The sequence below is a fragment of the Pinus tabuliformis genome, chromosome 4_1 (assembly GCF_031772625.1).
Source record: "Pinus tabuliformis cultivar Carrire ecotype Pingquan chromosome 4_1, CPIR1, whole genome shotgun sequence".
In the NCBI taxonomy this organism is placed as follows: Eukaryota; Viridiplantae; Streptophyta; class Pinopsida; order Pinales; family Pinaceae; genus Pinus; species Pinus tabuliformis.
In genome coordinates this window covers 32771485-32795213 of record NC_142303.1, presented here as the reverse complement: position 1 = coordinate 32795213, position 23729 = coordinate 32771485, and the positions used below count along the sequence as shown (strand labels likewise).

The window sequence follows — 23729 nt, the reverse complement described above, 5'->3', positions numbered from 1 at the left end:
TTAGATTTAAGATTCATAAACACAAATGATTATGACTAAATTTCTTCACTAGCCAATAGCATGACCTATGATTAAAAATACCTAAATTCCTTTGTTATTGAAAATTTATGTGAGTTTGAGAATGACACTTTACATCAACTTCAGAAAATATTTTTTGGCTTGCCATCCTTTCACATCTCGACACTTTCTTAATGGGTTTTCCATATCTCACACTGGGTATCCAATAAGTTAACTCAAGCATGCTTGAATGATTTATTAGGCTCAAAAATCCTTAACCAATCTCCAACATACAAAGTCTTACCCAAAATTGCACTATATTATACTCAATGCTCTGGTTCAAGTGAGGGTAGGTACAGATTGGCAATCAACAACTTGCATATTCGAGTTTTATGGTTTGTACCATCTATGGATCTAATGTGTTGTGCTTCCTTACTCTGGACAAGTCCCCTTGTAAGCTCCTAGAGGCCAAAACTGACTTGTGTGTGTATGCTTTGTTTCAAGCATTGTTGATAAGAAAAAACTATGGGTGGGCAAGTGCTTAGAGCCTCCTATAGACTTGAAGTGGTGGGTGCAAAGCCAACAATCATATGTAGAATACCCAACCGATCAACGTGGTTGAGAAGAGTATTCCCTATCATACATAGGCAAAAGGTCCTTCCTCAAGTTATTTCCACCATCAATCTTTTGATAAGCTTGATTCATTACCCTGAAGTAAAAATAATCATACAAAAAATAGGTTAAATTTATCAAATAATTTGACAAACTTTAAGGCTAGGGAAATCATCCAATATTAAATCCTTCTCTAAACAAGCTAAACCAACAGTTTATGATATAGGTCAACTTCAACAAGGAAATACAAGCATAGGCCTACCCTAAACTTTGCAATAACACATATTTCTAATAGGGAAAATAGAAGTATCATTGTGGGATAATCGAGTGGTTGGCACAATGGGATGTTATCCCCTTCACCCGATTTCAAATCCCACCGAGGGAGATCTATGGCCCATTGTGACAAGGCTCCAAGAGTAGGCTCCCCCGCCCTCGTGGAGTCTCGGCGTTTACCAATTCATAAATTCTTGGCATATCCAGCTTACAGACTATACTCTTGTTGTTATAATGGTGGTCGGGAGGCTTGATCTTGGACCTCGCCCATATCACAGAGCACATAGAATAGTTCATGTGTTCAACCTTGGGCACCTATAACCTCATGTTCTTATGCATGTAACCCACTAGGGCGAACAAATTGAAATCGCTCTATTGGAAACTTCCTACGGTCCCTAGGAGTGGATAGACTTCAAAAGGCTGCTAGACCTGGACTACAACAAGAGGCAACCTCATCAATAGTGGTTACTTTTTTCTGTTGTTCAGACCTAATCAACTTACCCTAAGTAATATATATTCCAAAGTCACACAAACAAATCTAAAACCCTAATGAACCTGGTGGCATCCCCTCCTCTCCACTCTCTTTGGAACGAACAAAGTTCATACTTCAAGTTAAATACTCCAAAAGACTTGGAATATAAAGATCTCCATTGAGATACAAGAATATATATTAAATATGCGAATATGATTGATGTTCAATGTTACAAATGAGGCCCACTTATATGCCTAAGCAAGTGTCTCTTCACAAAAGGTCATGTCCCATTAGACATGCCTCTTAGTACTAATTACCAATTAATTATCATTATTTGTGATTATTATCATTTACATTATTTTCAATATATTTTATTCATAACATTGCCTTCCTCCTCGAAAAGATTTGTCCTCAAAGCTTGTTGATGAAAAAGGCTTGATCCCTTTTCCAATTTCGAATGTCTTCCTGTCTTGGAACTATCATCTTCGTCAATACAAGTTGATATGATCCTCTAAGTGACAAAATACTCTCACACTGAGAAGGGATCAGACCATCCTAGATCAATCTTCTGTGGAATCCTGTGGTGGCTGAAAACTTGTGATGAATTGTTATCACATAAATGGATTGCACTGACATTAGTATTCTTCAGAACATCAATTTGTTGTTTTTGTTCTGAATGGTACATATACGTAGCTTGATTGAGATGTCTATTCTTGTGATTCGGATGTAGATAAGGAGTTCTTTTGGTTTGTCCTCCCTTTATCATGTGTGTGGCAAGATTCTAATTCACTTCAAGTTCTAATGTCATCGAGTTGGTTACAGAATCTTCACTTGGGTTTTTCATAGTTTCAACTGCAATTTCTGAATATGTTTTCCTTTCAATTGGTTTGTCATCTTATTGAGTTCTGATATTGTCTAGCTCAATATTCGTTCCTTTTTCCTCAACTTGGATGATTATGCCTAAAGACTTCAATATGCCTTTCATGTTGAATTCCTCTAGTTTGTTTTTCAAGGATTTCTTGTCATTGTTAAGTTTGTTAATTTGCGTCAATAATTTCTCATTGTGGTCCTTGAGGCGAGTAACTTCTTCATTCTTGTCAGCAACGATTTTATCAATTTCCTTTTGCATATTTTGTATCGCTTTTTTACTTTCTTGAAGAATGACTTTTGAAATTTCTTGTATGTCTTCGGGCATCACTAAATCTGGCTTCAAGGTAACATCCCGTAGCGTTATTTTTTCTTATTGTGGGAAAATGTCAAAAACTTATTCATATTTCGGACAAAAGAACCTAGTGATTTGATACAAGGCAAACCCAAATATATCACTATTATCGCAAAATAAGGTTTTAACGGCGAATTGTGAGACAAAAGTATAATCTCCAATACTTAGTTGTAGATTGCTTATGTTGTATTGTTTATTACTTGTGTCAACAAAATTCATTTCAATTATATTTTATTCTGGAATCACTAATTGGTTAGCACATTTAGTACTAACAAAATTATTATTTTGAGTAGGATCGATAAAGATAATAGTGTCCTTTCCCGCAAGTGAATTTTCGACATATAAGATGATAAAATCCTTTCTCGCATGTGAACTTCGAAAGATATTCCTGATAAGAATATGGTAGAAAGATTTATTCATATTTGCTCTCATGTTATTTTTAGTCAATTTTTTTAGTATGGTCGAAAGCATGACCAAACTCAAGGGCAAGATAGGGTAAGATAATGTTGGCAAAAATGTATGAAGAGGTAAATAGCAAAATAAGTATGAGATTTTCAATTCCATTATGACGCAAATTCATAAGATTTCACAATGGGGTCAAAGTGGTCATCTTCACTTGGACAATTCTATGATTGCAGGTCAGAGTCACCTTCACTTTATCAACATCACCCTATTTATAAACCCCCCTCACATCCTAGTATTACTGAATTGTTGGAGTAGTCCAAAACTATCCCATGATACCTTATTATGATTGGGAAGATAATCTATGTCCTTCCTATTATTAATGAAGGTTAGGAGGTTAAACTCCCTATGCCCAGATTTGCACTAGTACTTGTGAAAATGTTATTATCGAGCCTAAGAATCCTCCTATAAAAGATGCCTTTATTGTTCGTGTTCCTCTTGAAGATCAACAATTTACAATGTCATTATCAAAATGGTGATTGTAAGCCCTTTTCCTCCCATGGACAAAGATATTGTTGTTATTTCACATATTGTTGCAAATCAAGATCCCATTATGAATTCCCATGTTCCACATTTTGTTAGTCGTACACCTACTAATGCTTTTGCAAATAAATGTTGCATAGATTGCATCAAAACCAAAGCAAAGCAAGCCAAAAGATAATTTCGCAGATGCATATGAGGATTAAAAACTCAAATCCATACTACCAACCTGTAATAGCAAAACCCAACAGCAACCCACTAGAAGGGTTGTTCTTTGTTGGAAAGCCGACTCCAAAGAACTTAAAGATAATCTAAGAACCAATTTGCAATACATCAGCAAAGAAATTAATGCAAATGTAAGTTCCCTCACCTTGGAAGTGGACTAGTGCTCCAAATGCACAACTATCAATGTGGGAAAAATCACACCCAAGGGTCAATTTTCCACCCGACCAAACACAACTAGAAATAAGTTAGGCCCCCTGAGCAAGGCATAATCTCAATGACAATATATGGCAAAATTACCTAAGTCCTCTATTCAATCCACCAATTCACTCTACCAAACAAAGAACAGTAATGTGTCAATTCCAACTCAATAAAACAATTATGCAATGGAGATCCCCCTAGCTCACTGCACCAGCATACCTCTCATGGTTCTAGTGTGCAAAAACACTTCCACTCATGTTCTCGATACAACATTATCTCGAACAATGGAGTTCTTCCAATCAAGTGTCAAGCTTAATCTAAGCTCTTGGTTTTGATAACCGCCAAGCTAGGTACAACCCAACACCTCTTGCCCACTTTACATAATGCCTGAGCAATCTCCAAGCTACTCGAACTACCAACACCATTGATACATCTTCACTTCTCAAGACACTTGCCTTTATGACACAAAGACCAAGACACTTAATGGCAATGTCCTCCTCTCATCCCTACTCCGAAGAGCCAAAAATAGCAGTACTTTTCTTTTAAAAATATCTCCTAATTTTCCTTTTCCCAACCCCCTTCCAAATTTAATTACCCACCTATATAAGAATAGGGTGAAATTAACATTGAGATTATGAATTATTAGGTCATATGATAAGTGATTAGTGCATCAAATTCAACCCCCTTTGGCCTTGAACCTAAATCAGCTTAAGAACCATGTCCTCGATCGAAATTTCCCTTCCCAAATCTCACAAGGTACTCATTTCTATGAATCTTGACTGAGAAAAGCACTTTACCTCAGTGCTCGAGTGTGATTTCTACCACAGGATTAACATCCATCCTAGTTATAACTGATATTCAACTAGGTCAATGTGGGTCCTTGGAATCATAAATCTAAAATTACTTATTCCTTAAACGATTGTTAGTCACTTGACCATTTAGCCATGGAAAATCATGGATCATAACCATAACCAATATATTATCTTCCAATCCCTAGACATAACATAGTGTTAAGTAATCATAATTACACATGGATCATAATCATAGGTTATACATCAATTATATCTCCTATTCCAATGGAATAATAAGCCACAAGTGAGTACATTCATCAAATAAGGTTCTTGCATCAAAAATAACAACATAATCCATTCAACAAGTCAAGCAATCATATAGAAAATCTTAGATGTTAACATTGTCCTTGACATATAATTTTTATTAATCACAAAAATGCTAGTGTCCATAATCCAATGTAAGATTCCAACAAGCACAAAGTAACAAGAAGATCCACCATCTATGGTGAGGAGAAAGTAAATCAGCGCAAAGCACATAAATGGGGTATTACACAACATTCCCCATTTACACAACATTGATTATCAACCATTCAAACAACTACATACACACACACTCTACCGCTTGAATGCTTAGCTTATTTCTGTTACCATTTGTCAATCAAATAATGCACACCAAGAAGGTCACTTGTTATGCAATGATTATTGACACAAAATAGTAGCTAATGCCCAGTCATCCATTATCATTGTGACATTCATGCCGATTCTGATATAAGCTTTCCCAAAAAATTATATGACCAAAGATCAAATTTAAGCCAAACCAAAGATGCATGTGGCTCAAAGAAACATGTTCATAAGTACTTACATAAATCAGACGCTAGCAAGTGCCATCATATAAAGCAAATTCCATAGCGTTGAATGTGCAAACTGAATTCCCCATCTCAAGGGATGGATCCCTGGAAATTGTGACAAAAATAATTCAAACATTCCAAACAGAATGATGAATTCATGTGATGTAAGATTACTGCAGTTATGATAGTGTTTATAAATAGCCTGCAAAACAAGGATGGAGCTAATTATTATAATATTGCATAAGATTATCTATCAAATCCATGAAAAAACAAACATCCAAGGAACAATATAATGTCGTGGCTACTCAAACTCAGCTTCATGCTACTACCAACAGCACTTTGTATAGCAACGTTGTTACCCAGAGATGCCAACTGCTGGAAGAAAGTAGCTGCCCAATAACCTTGTGTTCCTCTATTCATCACTAAGATTTAATGCATAATGAATGTGGCCAGGTGTTTAGTATCAAGTTGCACGCAATAAAACTGGTTGAAAACACGCATATGGATTTCAAGGAATGAATTGATTAATTACAATGAGCAATGAAGCTCAATAAATAATACAAATGTATTTACAGAAGCAACAAGTTTCTGAATGTAGTTATAGAAACAGCAAGTTTCTAATAAGAAACTGCTAATCGGAATAAAATACATAAATGAGCATTAAACACTAAAATAGCATCATTCTAATACACAAGATGCCATATCAAATATACAAGGCACCATCTCAATGGATTATTTTTATGTAATTCAAGAAAACTGCAACATGCCAGGTGGGTTGGCATTGACTACATATTGTTGGAATATTCACCAATACTGAGAGGGGGGGTGAATTAGTATTGGGCACTTTTTATCAATTTTAACCATATCATAAAAACATTAAACAATTAATAATACCATTCAACATTGCATAGCATCATAGACAATACACAAGACTTTTAGGTGGAAACCCTTTTAGAAGAAAAACCACCAAACATTTTATAATATATGTCTTGAAGATTACATCAACAAGAAACTCCAATTTCCAAGATTCTCCAGCAACGGCTGGAACAGAGTTCCAACCCCTTGGTTTTATCAGCGCCAACTGAAAGAATGCGCCAACACCCTGCTAACATCAATCTGCTGCCCTAACACAACCCTGCCACCCTAAAGTGTTCTTAGACTCCAACGTGAAGGAGACATCAATCTTCGACTTGCACCACCCTACCAACCTAAAGATAGAAGATAAAAGAATAAGATAAATCGCACTGGTCATGTTGATCAGCCACTACACTCATTGCTCTAATCACTGCCCAACCACTGTTATCAATACCCCTGGTGTCTCTGTTGTCAATACCGTTGTTATATACACTATCTTAATATTGTTGTGACAAAACCCTAGCAGCTCTGCTCAAATATATCGCAAATTGATAAACCCTAGCTCATCAGCACAATACATCTCTGCAACATACAATCGTGCATTAACTCACTCTTACTCAGAAATACGTCATCCATTCTTTCTGCCCATACAATCCATCTCACTGTCAAAATCCTAGTGACACTCTGACCAGAAGCATGCTCTGACTCAACACAAACTCAGACCAGCAATATATCCAATGACAATACCTCAGCAGCAGCATCATTACATCAGCAACATACTCACTCACTCATATATGGCATCAACAGGAATACAATTCTCATAGCCAACACTCTATAATAAACCCTCTTTCTTCTCATGAGCCCTATCAAGATACAGGGGCCTCTCTGCAATATAAAACCTCTCACTGTCTACACACTGCAGCAGCAATACAAACATTAATATTTACTCACGTCATCAACACCCTCACAATACACCTCATTGTCAACTCAAGCAGCAGCATACATACAGCCATCATGGTTCATGACAATTCACCAGCATTCCATATTACAAGTCAGCTACAGCAATACACTCAGCAATGTAATCCCTGAAATACAAACATGTTAAACAAAAAAAAACAAAACTCTGCAACCAGATAGCTCTTGTCCACAGTAACACTGATATGCAAACCTACCACAATGCTAACTCTGCAAACACTCCCATCCCTTCAGATCAATTCCATGTATGTGCACAACTATATGCTCCGCATATTTGCACAGAGTCTTTAAAGAAAGGAGGACACGCATGGCTACACTTCAAATCACAGTCCTCTGCTCTGAGCAATTCATCACCAAATGTGATTGATCAGGTCTACATAACTATATGATCTCTACCACCATACGACCAGATCTGTGAGTGCATCCTCGTAAGACAAGATCCAGAACCAGCAAAACATCATCTCCAAATTGAGCTAACTCCCACCATAGAATACCACAACATGTTTCCTGTGATGGTTCGCACCAACCGCTTATAATCATCAATTATCATGTTAGCATCAGCTCAAGATGGAACTGTACAAATAGCAAGTGACAATATCAGTCCAGGTGGGTTGTTAATAGAGTACCATGGTAAGATGACCGTTAATCACCATGGAGAATGCAGAGAGCTGACTGTGGTGAAGGTCCGACAACTAGCTATTACGATATCTCAGTTGTGAACTGACAATACCACAGATGCCTGCATTGAACTGTATATTAAAGGCCAACCAAGATCATCCATATAAATCATTCTGCACGTGATTCTCTATGTTCAAACAACAGTGATGTTTTCATGGACCGCACAGAAATGCATAAGATGGCATTTGTTTTCAAGAAAACATGGCAGCTCGAATCCTTGGACTGAATGAACCTTTCGTTGGTTTCGAACACAGGTAAAGTCTCTGTCGATAACCCTCGATACAGAACAGGTTGCAAGCATTGAACTAAGCCCACTTCTTCAGATCTTCAACTGCCCAAGGCCTCATGAATGTCAGAGAGAATACACAAGTAGATGATGAGAGAGAGATGCATTTAGAGGGCTTACGTGTGATATATATATATATATATATATATACACACATTAGTGTTGCGAACATCGCGATGTCATCGTGATTTGAGTCAAGCAGTAAAATTGTGGGCCGCGGCAACAGCGAGTTTTTAAAAGGAAATTTCGGTTTTTTTTTGTTCGTTTTGCAAACAGAGGGCAAGAGTGAGAGCTAAGGAGGAGGAGAACCCATATACAAGGGCAAAAGAGGAGAAAAGTGAAGGAATTTAGCATCCAAGCAAAACAAAATCAAGTTTGGACCAAGTTTCTTCAGCAGAGAGTGATTTTCAAGTATGGGCATCAAATTTGGCCCCTTTTTTTTGTTTTTTTTCTTGTTTTTCCTTGGGTTTCCATCACCCATTTATTTTCCATGATTTTTGTTTGAATTTGAGTGTGTTTATTTTTTTCATTTTTGTTGCATTTAGTAGAGAGGGCTTTCTTTTATCAAAAATGTAAAATCTTGATTGTTAGTTTTATTTCTTCTTGTGCCCTAGTTTTTTTCATGATTTTTGTTTGGATTTGAATGTGTATTTTTTGCCATTATTGTTGCATTGAGTTGAGGGTTTTTCTTTTTGTCAGAAATTCAAAATGTTGTATGTAAATTTTAATTTCATTTGTTTAACTTGCAAATTTTCTTGTGCTCTAGGTTCAAACTTCTAACTTCAATCTTACATTAAAAATCAAGATTCAACAAAGTTACAAACATGCAAAGGAAATTGGACCCTCTTTAGGAATTTGGTGAACCTGACGGAGAGTTTGATAGATCAAATTTGACTTGCAAGTTATGTGGGCATCATATGACAGGGGAGATATACAGATTGAAGTATCACCTTGCACAAATTCCTAGACATGAGGTAGGGCCTTGCTCAAATACAAATCTAGAAATCATCCAAATAGCCCTCAAATCATTGGAAGAAATAGAGACAACCAAACTATCCAAGGAAGCTTTGAAGAGTCAAATAGCAGGAGGTTGAGTGTCAAGATTAAGAGGTGACCGTGAGAGTGGTACTAGTTCTTCTTCACCATCAACATCTACACCCAACCCCATAGCTACCTTATCATTTTTTGTTCCTAAAACCACACCTGGTGCACAACCATCTATCTCGTCAGTGATTAAAAAAAGGGAGAAGGAAGAAGGTGACAAGTTGTTGGGCAAGTTTCTTCTTTGGAGTGATATTTCTTTTAGCATTGCTAAGAACAATCCATTTTTCATGCCCGCGATTGATGTTATTGCTATTGTTGGCCCAGGGTACAAATCCCCTTCATATGATGAATTTAAAGGGTGCATTCTTCAAAATGAAAAGGTTGATTGTACTAAGAGATTGGAGGAGTTTAGGGGATCATGGGCACACACAGGATGCACTGTAATGTCAAATGGTTGGACCGACCGATCAAAAAGGTAGAAGCCTTATTAACTTCTTGGTTAATTGTCCCAAAGGAACAATGTTTATGAAATGTGTTGATGCATCTACACATATCAAAGATGCACAGTTATTATGTGATTTGTTGGACATGTTCATTCAAAAGGTGGCTCAACAACATGTTGTCCAAGTCATAACGGACAATGCTGCAAATTATGTTGTTGCTGGCAAGATGCTTATGGAGAGGCATCCTCACTTATTTTGGACACCTTATGTTGCACACTGCATTGATTTGATGTTGGAAGACATAGGAAAATTTCCTTTTGTCAAGGATATTGTTGAATCTCTTATCACTCCTCCGGATCTCCAAGGCTAAGGAAGAGTCCAGCTAAGGTAACCACAAACCAATCTTTTGACTTGGTAGCCAGCCCTACCAAGCAGGAGAGGGCTCTCTCCGAAGAATCACAACCAAGAGAGTTGGATGGATTAGGGTTCTATGCTAGGTATAAAATGCAGAGGTTGTCTTGATTTGATTTGGTAGGGTTATTGTTGGATGAGGGTATTAGGTCAAAGAGGCTAGGTCAAGGCAAATCAGATATGATTGCAGACATTCAAAGGGGCAAGGTAGGCAAAAGGTTTAGCACTTAAAAGGTGATTTAATGAGATGGTTTAAGATTGATGAGGAGTTAGGAAGAGCATAGGAGATGTATTTTTCCTAAACTGAAGAAAAATGGACAAATTATGATAAATTTCCCAAAATAGAGCATGAGCAAACATGTATTTTGCCTATCAACTTGAAAATTATCATATAACAGACATGAAATGGTTTATGAGCATACAAAACATTCATACAAATGATCAAAAAGAGAAAACACTGTTAAACATCCCTACCACATGTATCCCAAAGAAATAGCTGCAACTCATCTATTAATACTGGCCCAAATCTAATACAATAGTGTCTCTAATCACTAGTACAACATCCAATTGAGTCCAACCTCTGAAAAGACTGAAAAATACAAGATATAGGCCTCAAACCAAAGTCCTCCCAGCCTCGGGGGTCGAATCCATGAGAGGAGCAATTCCACCAAAATCTAAACTAATAGCTAGGGGTGGTCAAAGTGACATTCCTAATTACATTGAATTGATTCATTACACCTCATAGAGTCTATTTACCTAATGTATTTACCCTAGGTAATAGTAAAAAGACCATAATTACATTTACATGATCAATTGCATCAGTAAAAAGTTGATTTCCCAAGAGGAAAATCAAATCTGGAGAAAAATAGTGAAAAATTAGGCAACTGGTCAAACGTGCAGCCCCAGTGTCAAACGCGCAGCACCATCTTCAAAACCACTTTTGCCTACCTTTTCGGTGTCCAAATTGAGCCCAGGATAGCTCGTTGGAAAGCTTATCCTGTCTAGTTTCCAGATCTACCTTTAGTTTGCAAAATGGACTTGATTTGACCCTCCAAAAATGGATTCTCCCAAGACTGGTCAAACGCACAGCGTCAAGGTGAAAAAGGAGGTAGAACATTGACCTTTTAGGTGTTTTTTCACCTTTTCACGAGCTAGTTGTGCAAAACAAGGCTTGTAAATTTTTTTTCTTGTATGTCTTCCCTGCTTTGAATCCAATGGAGGTCTTCTTTTGTCCAAAAAGTGACCCAAACAAAAGCGCTTCTAACTGTCAAAAACTATGTACAAAAGCACAAAAACTTCAAAATTACCCTATAACTTCTCAAAATTGGCAAAATGATTGTTGATCATGAACTTTGTGCATGGAGTGAGGCTTCAGCAAGGATGTATAGCTTCTCCTTCTCTTTTTGGTGAGTTAGGGCTTCAATTTTTGCCTTTGCAGCCTTGAGCTTTGCCCTTGCATTCCTTTCTCTGTTGGCATAGTGTTTTGCCATCTTCCTCTGAATTTCATTTTGCTGATTGGCTTTGTCTAGGAGCTTCTCTAAATGTTGATTGACCTTATCAAGCCAATGCTCCCAGTTCTCATCGATCAAGATGGCAAATTGCTCATTCCATGTGAGCTTATTAGCAAGCTCAGCCTCCTTTTGTTTCTCTAGTTCTAGAGCTCTTTTCAGCCCTCTAGTTCTAGGTCTTCTTCTAGGTTCTTGCTCTTCTTCAGTTTCACTATACCTGTCATAGGCCTCATCAAGCAATGCCTTGGCTTTCATTGCTTCTTTCTTTGCCTTGATGAGTTGAATCTCCATGACCTCATGTTTGGCCTCAAGCTACTTATTTTCCTACTCATAATATGAGATGATGTATTTTGCCCTCTGCAGGTTGATCTGGAGCTCCCTGATGAGTGCATCTTTTTCTTTGATGACAATGCTTGTACTTTCACTGTCATCATGCTCACCTAGGTCAACCAAGTCAAACTCCTGCTCTGTCTCATGGAGGTCTTCCTCCTCATGTTGAATATCTATCTCTGTCATCTTTTCCTTGCCCTTTTGTACCTTCTTTGCTGATGAAGAAGGCAAGGCCCCTCCCACAATTTCTGGGGAAAACACCTACCTGTGGCCTCTATGATAAATGTGTGTAAAAATGCCCAAATCAGCCTCTTTGGGCTTGATGATCTCAATCTATCCAATTTGTTCCAGCTCTCTGATTTCATCTCTATTAGGTGAATGGATATGCTCATGAAAATAATGGAGGTGATGGTGAGGGTGAATGAATGATCTATGGGCTAAGATGGAGGAATGGAGGTGGAAGGGTGAGAGGAAGAGATACTTTGAACATTCTGAGTAGATGAATCAGTAAATATGGAATTGGCTATGACAGTACTCCATGCAATGTTGAGCTCTTTGAGATGATGAAGGACTATGATTTTAATGAGGGAATGATGAAAGAGACTATTCATTTGATCTTTATACTCTTTTTTGGGCAATGTAGGCCATCTTATCAATGCTCCGGAAGAGATAATAAGGCATGTTGAGCATCTTAACCCTTGTGAAATGCATGAGTAGCCGAATATGATAGGTATACAATCTGGAAAACCTTCTTTCACAAGTAAAGTATCTCATGATGATTTTCATCATGGGAGCATATCTATCAAGGAGGTAAAAGAAAGGAAACAGCCTCTTTCTATCATTTTCGTATCTAAGTTTAATATAGACTCATAATAATGTCTCTCCAAATCACCTTGTTTAAACCATTTCTCCCCAACATTTGGGATTCCAGTGGCAGCTGATATGATAGCAGTGGATACAATGAAAGTGACACCAGCAAGGGTTACCCAATTGTCATGGAGATGGGAGATAAACAGTCTACTCAACATAGGATGATATTGAACCTTTTGTACTTTCTCACAGAATTCAAAACATCCAAGACGTTTGAAAGATGTCACAGTCATGGGAGATGCCATGAGTTCATTAGTATTTCTTGGCTTAAATCGAAGGATTCTCCCTCCTTTGTTTGACTTCCTCCCCTTTCTTTCCTCTTCACTAGAACTTTTGTTTTCTTCTTCTGACATGGTGCCTTGATTTGTTAAAATTGGCAACTAGGGCCAAACTCCATGTGGGTCATCTTATTTATGGCAGCCAATATTTTTCCTAGATTCCTCTCGTCGAGAGGTGTAGGATTGATCTAACAATCATCCCATTCTGACAAGTATTTATGGAGATATGAATTTATTTGTAATTACTTGACAAATTGTCAAGATCGGCACATGTTCAACATCTCATATAAATAAAAGATAGGTGGAGGCATTATTTCATCATCTCATCTCTCTCTCCTTAGCATTGGGTTAACAAGAAGCAACCAACGTGGGAGAAGAAGGACGCAACAAGAAGGCAAGGAAGACGCAGAAGCCGCAGGCCATCTCTTTGACCAACGTTGACCAGTGTGGGCAATTCAAGGCTGTGTTTTGGTGTGGCTGCCTCTCCTAGGCAGGCCGCAAATTCTGGCACAAAAACCGAGGCATTCTAACCTACGTTTTGACAAGGGTTGACTGCCCTAGTTTGGGGCAGCAGGTTGATTACAATTGACTGATGTTTGACTGTGTTTTTGGGGTTGTTTGAGCACTGCTTCTTGTTGTTGGAAGACTAGATGACCGGGAAATTGACCAAATATATTGAAGGTCAATTTCACCTTGTTTGACCAGATTTGACTTTGTTGGTTAGGGTTTACTGATGTTGTCATAAAATTACAGATTTCTAAATTTGTACTATTTCTCTCTGCTGAACTATTGAAGATTAAAGAAGAATTGATCAAAGTGTTTGCCCGCATTGGGGTTTGTCCTTGGCTAGCCGCCACATCTTGTGTCTCTTGTCTTGGCTTGTTTTTTGTCAATCTATTAATGTTCTATCAACATTTTACTTTATGTTTATGTGATTGCTAAATAGCGGCTAATAAAAAGAAATCGAAGTAAACTGCACTAAGCATAGAGCATACCATAAATTAACATGATTTGAAAACCCTAGGGAGATGAAATGATGGTGGAATGTAGGTGTAGGGAGTTAGGAATGGTGTGAGGAAATTCAGGGAGATGAGGGAAGGGGTTTCTGGTTTAAGGGAAGTAACAGGGAGTGGGAATGTAAAGGGATTTGGGATAGGGAATTTTATTACAGGTTAGGGGTTTTGGGAGCCTAGGTAAATAGAACACCTAGGTTTTAGGGTTTTGGGAATAGAAGGCTTTGGGAGATAGTGAAATGATACGAGGGTTGGGAAAAGGTTTAATAGGGGTATGGGAAAGGGATAGAAGTATTAGGGTGTGAAATTAGAGGTGTGGGAATGAAACTAGGGTTTGCAAGTTTGAAGACTCAAAATTTCATTCAAGAGACTTAACCATGAAGTTGTGAGATGTGAAATGAAATGAGGCTATACTTCAGGGCTACTTGCTGGAGGAAGAGAACAATTGAACTAAACCTTCAGAGGCAATGGCACTTTGTTTTAGAGGCTGGAGAGCAACCCTGGTCAAACGTGCAGCGCTCAACTGAAACGCGCCCTTTCACTGGTCAAACGCGCAGCGTATAACAGAAACGTGCCCCCCTGGTCAAACGTGCAGCGTGACATTGAAACGCACAACGTAATGCACAAACGAATAGCAAAAACTCTGTTTTGTTGGTTTCACCTGTCAAACTCGAAAATTTCTCCTTTGTTGAGGTTGTTCGACCATGACAAGAGCAAATGAGGGGCAAATGGATGTCTTGAAGGCTTTAAATACTTGATAGCATTTGACTTTGTTGATTTAAAACCCATTTGCTAATGTTTTGAAAGTGCTTTTGAAACATTGCACTAATACCCTTTTACCTTGTGCTTTTGCTTTACAGATTGATCAATTGCTGGAGTAGACACTTTTTGTTTTGACATTTAATGTTCAGTTGGCATGTGGAACTGAGTTGGCAACTTTGAGAAAATTTACTTATTACATATAATGACATAAAATTACATAAATATATAACGAAAAATAGAAATACATCTCTGTGTTTGAAATAAAATTACAATTTAGGATAAAACTCATACTTGAAATCAAAATTAGAACTTTGGCAAGCATCTTCACATGTTTGCAAATCCTCTTTAAATGAAAAAGGGATATTATTGGTGTTCACTCTCATACTTTTGCTAGCCTTATGCAGTGAAAAGGTGTTTTATTGGACCTTGAAAAATGAAACCTAGAGACCTAATGAAAACATCGAGTGAGAAGACTTCATGGTGACTTGACTGACATAGAGACATGATGAAATAAACTTTCATAATTGATATATGCTCAATAAGGCATGAAGGTGGGCCAGCAAGTATAGATTTTTGAGGGAGAGTGAGGTTTTTGACTAAGGCTACTATCAGTGAATAAATTTTTGAATGAGGACTTAGGTGGAATGACAAAAATTTCAAAATGGGACTCTAATATGATATAAAAAAGGAGTTTTGATCACTGGTGGCAATATGCAAATACTGACTCTAACAAAATCATCAAAAAGCATTACAATATTTATATATATTCATGCATTTGTGCTTCATTTGATGAGAACATTCACCCACAACAAGGAGTTGGTGCGCCCTGCCATTACATGGTTTGCCACTAATTTCATATCTCTTCAATCTCTCCTTAATTCTGTGGGATGTGAAGAGAATGTTTCTTTCAGAGGAGTGGCGTGCTTTGTCATATAGCCGCAAACCAGAGGGATAGGTCACATGCAAGTTAGCTTCATAATGTTATGAAACCAGCTCATAAAAAGATAGAAAAGATAGATCAACGCCTTAGAATTCAACCTCTTCGAGGGGGGGCAACCTCCTTTACATTACACAAAATGAACAATTCTTGGATGATACAAATGACTAAACCTCCCTTCTATATATAGGAGTCTAAGGGGTCACAATATAATCAAGCCGACATAACAGTAATAGCATAAGGGCACAACAATAACAATAGTGGGTTTCTATGGGTCACACTAATAACAATATGGGGACAATAAGGGCACAATAATAACAATAAGGGCTACAATGACAATAGTAATGGGGGAATCACTAGTATTATAGGGACCTATCATGCCCCTCTCTTTCTGAAAAGTGTTGTCCTCAACACTTGAGTAGTTCTGGATGCTTCTGTATAAAATTATCATCCTCCCATGTGGAATCTTCAGCGGATAAGTTCTTCCACTTGATGAGATACTCCGAAATTGATAGATTTCGTAGCTGAGTCCTTGTTTCTGTGACTACTTCCGGTTCCAATATGATTTTTCCTTCCTCGTCAAGTTCTGGCAATATTTTTTGAACTGGGAGCTTGTCACCTATAACCTTCTTTAAACATGAAACATGGAAAACTGGGTGCAGTCAGGAAACTGCAGGAAGCTCCAATTTGTATGCCATAGTACCAATCTTTTGCAACACCTTGTACGGACCATAATACTTTGCTGATAATTTATTATCCTTCTTAGCTTGCTTGAGGGACATTTGTTTATATGGTTGTAGCTGTAGGAATACCCAGTCACCTACATCAAAACTTATTTCGCTGCAATGTTGATCTGCCTGTTGTTTCATTCTATTTTCCGCCAACGTGAAGTTATCCTTTAAGAGTTGGCGAACTTGTTGTTGATACTCGATCTGATGTTCCACTGCTTGAACCTTAGAATTTTCTCTTAAATATGATGTGATGGATGGTGGATGATATCCATAAAGTGCCATAAATGGGATCATTTTTGCTGCAGTATGGAAGGAAGTGTTATACCACCATTCAGCCAGAGGCAACCATTTGACCCATTATGTCTGTTTATCAGATACAAAGCAACGAAGATATCCTTCCAAACATTTGTTTACTATCTCAGTTTGCCCATCAGATTGAGGATGACAAGATGAGCTATGAGCTAACTGAGTACCAACACAAGAAAATAATTTTGTCCAAAAATTTCCAGTGAAAATGGGATCTCTGTCGCTTACAATAATCTTTGGGTTTCCATGTAGCTTTTGAATTGTTTCCATAAATGCGGTAGAAACTGTATTGGCTTTAAATGGATGCGATAATGCACAAAAGTGTGCATACTTGGTAAGTCTGTCAACTACCACCATGATGACACTCTTTCCGTCGGACCTGGGTAAACCTATGATAAAATCCATTGAAACCTTCTCCCAATGTTGGCTTGGAATGGATAAAGGTTGTAATAGACCTGGGGTCTTAATTGTTTCAACTTTATTTTGTTGGCAGACCAAACATTCCGCCACAAACTTTTGAATATCCAATTTAAGGCCATCCCAAAAGATTCCTTCTTAACCCTGTGGTAAGTTTTTAAAAATCCTGAGTGCCCTCCTAAGGGAGAAGTGTGCAATTCCATAAGAATCTTTTGTTTGAATTGCGAATTCTTACATAGATATAAGCGATCTTTGTACCATAACGAATCATTTTTCTAGCTAAATGTATCAGATGTACTGGGATCTTGTTGTAACTTTTGAATGAGTGTCCACACTTCTTCGTCATTCTTCCATTCATCCCTTGCTTCATTTATCCAATCTGGTTGGATAATAGAAATGGCACACAACAATGCTTCCACATCCTCATCCTTTCTTGAGAGTACATCTGCCATAACATTTTGCTTCCCTTTTTTGTAGATGATTTCAAAGTCATAAGCCAACATCTTTGTGACCCATTTTTGTTGCTCTTCAGAGGATAATCTTTGTTCTAAAATATATTTAAGACTATCATGATCCGTTTTTACCTTGAAGTGCCTTCCCATTAGCTAGGGTCGTCATTTCTTAAGTGCATGTAGTATTGCCAACATTTCCTTCTCATAAATAGCTTTGTGTATGTACTTTCCTTTGATTGGACGACTTTCGAAAGTAATGGGTCTTTTATCTTGCATTAAAACAATGTCAATTCCATTTCCTGAAGCATCACATTCCACAATAAAGGTTTTTGTGAAGTCTAGCGTAGCTAAGACCGGTGCTTGGCACATTGCCTCTTTAAGATGTTCGAAGGCCTTTGTTGCTTCTGGAGTCCATGAAAATGCATCTTTCTTCAATGATGTTGTTAGAAGCGCTGCTATTCTCCCATAATTCTTAACAAACTTGCGATAATACCCTGTCAACCCGAGAAATCCTCGCAGATGCTTTATGGATGTGGGGATTTTCCATTCCTTAATGGATTTAATTTTGCTAGGGTCTACCTTAACACCTTCATGAGATACAATATGACCCAGATATTCCACCTCTTATACTCCAAAGAAACATTTGGAGCTTTTTGCATATAATTGTTTCTCCTCCAATAGCTTGAGCACCCTATCAACTATTGGAAATACTGAAAGGGGGGGTGAATCAGTATTTCTTTTTAATTGTTAATTTTACCAGTTAAATTATATATATTTAGAACACAAAATGAACAATAGGAATAAATGCTTTTATTAATATAATCTTTACAATAAATCAGGTACAATATATATAAGGCTCCAATCTGTTGCCAAGCACCAACTTGGTCATTTGTGAGGCTCCAACCTCTAGGGCTCCAACCCTATCTTCTCAAGGCACCAACCTTGTGTTTAGGAGCACCAACTCCAAGGACAGCAACCCTTCCAATTCTGAAGCACCAACCCCAAGGGCTCTGACCCTATAGTTTTGCTTTGCCAAAAAATGTTTTGATTGTATTACACTGCTCTCAAAATCTTCTTCACTGTGTTCTGTCAATCTACAGCTTCACTGCTACATCAATGACAACCTGTCTTCATATGAAGGAGTATTCACAATTCTTCATATTGCCCACACAAAGTCTGCGAAGTTACCTTATGATGATTTCAAATAGCCATCATGATTTCCAATAATGTCTCCAAGATCTGCTGATGTTTTTCAACAAGATATCTTTGATAAGTTGCGCTAAGCCTAAGCCCCAAGGGTTAGCTCAATCGGTCAAGTCGGGGCCTCACCATATGGGAGGTCACAGGGTCAATTCCCGAAAGCTCTTGGGGTCAGGTCTTGCAGTAGGCCAAGGAGCATCAGCCTAGATTTTTCCCGTGGACATAACGCCACCGGTTGACCGAAGGTGTCCGTGAACCACGCCCAAAAAAAAAAAAAAAAGTTGCGCTAAGCCTCAATGTCTGCACATTAAAAACAATTCCCGGTTTTTTTTCAACCCTCTGTTCTTACTGTTGCGGTCACTGTTTCAAGGAGTGACTACTTTTTATTGTCGCGATATCTTCCTTCCAAGAAACAAACTCACAATCACTTCAATGCTGCTGCTGTCTACTTCGTCTTCCGCTGGCCCTTCGTCTTCCTCTGCGCTCACTCGACCTTCGGCTTTCTTTCTACCGCTCGACCTTTGGCTTCCTTTTTTATGCTAATTCACATTCACGAGTTGTGAATTGTCCTTCTTCTCCACATGGAGGTCCCACATGCCACATCATCACCTTTAATCGCGCAATCGCAACTTCATAAAAAATCAAAGGTTTTACAAGTGTGCACATGCTCTGTCTTCCAATGGAGCAGATGCGATATTCAATGAACTGTTTTTAGTGAATCCATCGGGTCCACAGCCTTATCGCAATCGACGGTTTGCGGGACTTCGACTGGCACATGGATTAAAAATGGCCTTAACCCCTGCAGTTGACCATGATCTAAGGGTTGACTATGAGATCGATGGCTAGGATTGAGTGCGGGACTTCAGCCACGATCAAGGAAGTCTGTACTTTCCTACCCCCGCTCTTCCGATAGTTGTTGCTCCTGTGACTTCTCTTCACTCTTCCGATAGTTTTCTTCTTTACTCCTCTGTTATCGTTGTTGCTCTTTGTTCTTTCGATAACACTTACCCTTGGGCATATGCGATAACCTGCTTCTCTTGCTCCGATGACTTGCTTCTTTGATGGCTTTCGATAAACTCTTCATCTTACTCTTTGGCTTCTTGCTCCTGTTGCTTTATTGGATCTACTGCGTCATTTGTTGTTCATTTGTTGTTCAATTGTTGTTCAATTGACCTCCCGCGTCATTTGTTGTTCAATTGTTGTTTAATTGACCTCCTATTGTTCAATTGTTGTTCAATCCTGCGTCATTTGTTGTTCAATTGACCTCCTGCTGTTCAATCCATTTGGGTCCTCCATCTCATCATATCATCATATATCAAACTTTCATCACTATGAGCATTATAATCAATGGGCATCAATGGGCAATCATGTATCAAAGAGTTTGCCATCACAAACACTGCTATATTGACATCAATGACAACCTAGATTAACATCAACATGTTGAACATGATCCTTCCAAGACTTGTTGTAGATTAGTATATCATCAAAAAATACTAACACAAATTTTCTAAGGGTTTGAAAATGGAATTCATCAAACCTTGAAATTTAAAAGGTGCATTAGTAAGGACAAAAGGCATGACCAAAAATTTATAATGACCCTCATGAGTTCTAAATGATGTTTTCGGAATGTCTTCAGTCTTCATTCTAATTTGATGATATCCTAAACGAAGATCCAACTTGATGAAGTAAATTGATCCATGCAATTCATCAATGAGAGTAATGGGAAATTTATCTTTAATAATGAGCTTGTTGAGCTCCCTATAATTCGGACACATGCACCATGATCCATCCTTCTTGTGCACCAATACTACTGGAGCAGAGAAAGAACTTTGACTAAGTTGAATTATACTAGCCTCTAGCATTTCTGCAACCATATGTTCAATTTCACTCTTTTGGGCATAGGGATATCTGTACGGCCTGATGTTTGGAGGAACACTTCCTAGAATCAAATGAATAGCATGATCATGATCACAAATAGGTGGGAGGCCTTTGGGAGTCTCAAATACCTTGGAATGATTGTCCAAGACTTTTTGGAGATCTGGAGAAATAGATGATTTCGATGTGGGAACCTCTAGCGAACATAATTGTACAATTATGCCTCGTTATTCCTTCTTTAGAAGCTTTGTCATACCATTAGAGCTGATTATCTTTCCCGGTTTCCCAGCAATACCCCTTAATTCAACTTTCTTTCCTTCTGCACAAAATTTCATGAAAGGTTCTTGAAAATTAAAAGCTATTGTACCCAAGGATTGTAGCCATTGGACTCTTAGTACAACATCAGCACCACCCATTGGAATGGAAAGCATTGGGCTATTCAATACATATTCTCCCATGGATAGCTTGATATTATGGCACTTTCCAAAGCAAATTATGGTTTCCTCCACTTGCAACTATCACTTGACACTCCGGTGTTGGATATAGGAAGCAATTCAATTCCTTGGCTATCTTACAATGAACAAAATTATGGTAGAATCAATCAACACTATTACCTTTTTCTTCTTGATATGTCCTTCTATCTTGATAGTTTGAGGAGTGGTAATTCCATCGAATGAATTACAAGATATGGTCGGATTCATTTCTTCTTTATCTAGGGTTTGTTCCTGGAGTATATCCTCCTCTTCACAATCTATGTAGAATAATTTCATCTCAGCACACTTATGACCTTTAGTGTATTTGCTATCACAACTGTAACAAAGCCCTTTTGCTCTTTTTTTTCCCATTGTTGTGGTGTCAACCTTGTAGGTTGTGGAAGGCTAGGGGCAACAACACTTCCATCTTTATAGTTGTGAGTGGTAGGCTTCCTGGTTGCCATATTTTTACTTTCCATGTTTGTTGCTAACCTTAATGCCTTCTCCAATGAATCAGGTTCCCAAAGGCGGACCTCATGTTGGATATTATCCTTTAAAGTCCCTATGAACACATCAATCCTATGCTCCTCTGGAATATCTTTTACCCTTATGTTCAATTTTTGAAAGTCCTCAATGTGCTCCATCATTGAACCCTTTTGTTTGAGATTTATCAATTGGCTAAAAAAAATGTTGTTTTTTGTATCCTCATCACGTGCTATCATTTATTCCATAAAAATTGCCCAAGTGACAATTTGTTTACGAGAGCAAAGCCATCGATACCATACAAACTAATTTGGTTCCAAATATAAAGTTGCAATGCGCACCTTTTGTGTGTTTTGCACATTATGGAGACCGAAAAATTGCTCCATCTGTAGTATCCATGTTCGGGATCCTTTCCATCAAACTTCCTCATATCGATTTTTAGAACATGGTGGGTCTGCACTCCAACATTAGAGTCTATGAAATCATGATTAACATTTCTTTTATTCTCATCATGAGTTTCTTTTACTACCCTTTCACCATTAGTAACCATTTCTTGTAGCAACTTATTCAAAATTATCTTCAATTCTTCCATCTTAGTGTCCATGCCATTCATCTTAACGTCCATGCCATTCATCTTAGCTTCCACACCATTCATCTTGGCTTCAGTTACCTTTTGTGAGAGTGAAATTGTTGTACTTGGCCTTGTAATTTTGATATATCATGTTGCATTTCTTCCTCTTCTTCACGAGTCATGCTAGAGCTTTCAGGTTGCTTACTAGGTGTTTCCATTTTCTTTCTTCGGGGCATCAATTAATGCTAATAATTACTCACTATTCCCTTTGAATTTCTTCAAACTAATTTTTCAAACCAATCTTATGCAGAATTTTAAAAAAACTACACACATTTTTTTTCACCTTGTAAAAGCTCGATATTGAATCTGTTGTATCTCTGTAAGTGCAGATCTCGAATATCTGAAATCGCGTCCTGCAGTAACCCTTTGAGTCCTTTTTCTAACCCCGCAAGTCTGATCAAGATTGGATTATCCAAGGAAGAGTTATGCCAAATCTCCCACGATGACCTGATTATAGACTATTTCAGTAGAGCGAACTTGTACGAAGTGCCACGTGTCACTGTTTCGACCTTAGTACCTGAAACTGATATACAGAAAACCACCAGACGTCCTCTTTTTGAAACTTCTTACAAAATTTCAATCTAATGCTCATAACAAAAGTTATGACAATTTTCCCCAGGTCACCTGTTTGGAATGTAATTCGGGAGTCTACAAAAACCCTAACTTCCTTAGATCATATCTCCGAAAATATAGTGAGACAAGCTCTGAAATTCGGACCCAAAGTTCAGAACAATTTCGGCTCAAATGGGTTTTTGTTTTAGCTTCTGAAACGTCGCAGAAAAAACGTTATAGCAAAAATGCCACGATGACCTGTTTGGAGCAGCGAAACCTTAGAATCCAAAGCTCTGATACCAAATGTTATGAAACCGGCTCACAAAAAGATAGAAAAGATAGATCAACGCCTTAGAATTCAGCCTCTTCGAGGGCGCAACCTCCTTTACATTACACAAATGAACAATTCTTAGATGATACAAATACTAAACCTCCCTTCTATATATAGGGGTCTAAGGGGTCACAATATAATCAAGCCGACATAACAGTAATAACACAAGGGCACAACAATAACAATAGTGGGTTTCTATGGGGCACACTTATAACAATATGGCGACAATAGGGGCACAATAATAACAATAAGGGCTACAATAACAATAGTAATGGGGGAATCACTAGTATTATAGGGACTTAACACAT

The 23729-nt window shown here is 38.0% G+C and overlaps 1 protein-coding gene across 2 annotated transcripts in view; it reads right to left on the bottom strand.

Annotated features, from left to right (window-relative positions):
* Nucleotides 1-5650: 5650 nt before the first annotated feature.
* Nucleotides 5651-23729, bottom strand: part of LOC149174039 (pre-mRNA-splicing factor SLU7-like) — a 53535-nt gene continuing 35456 nt past the window's right edge. Inside the window, exon 11 of one of the 2 annotated variants that reach the window (XR_016257905.1) lies at nucleotides 5651-5782. The gene's annotated coding sequence lies outside the window, so the exon portion shown is untranslated. Of the gene's footprint in view, nucleotides 5783-7042; nucleotides 7352-23729 lie in introns of those variants that run through there. The other variant, XR_016257906.1, reaches the window with a different exon arrangement.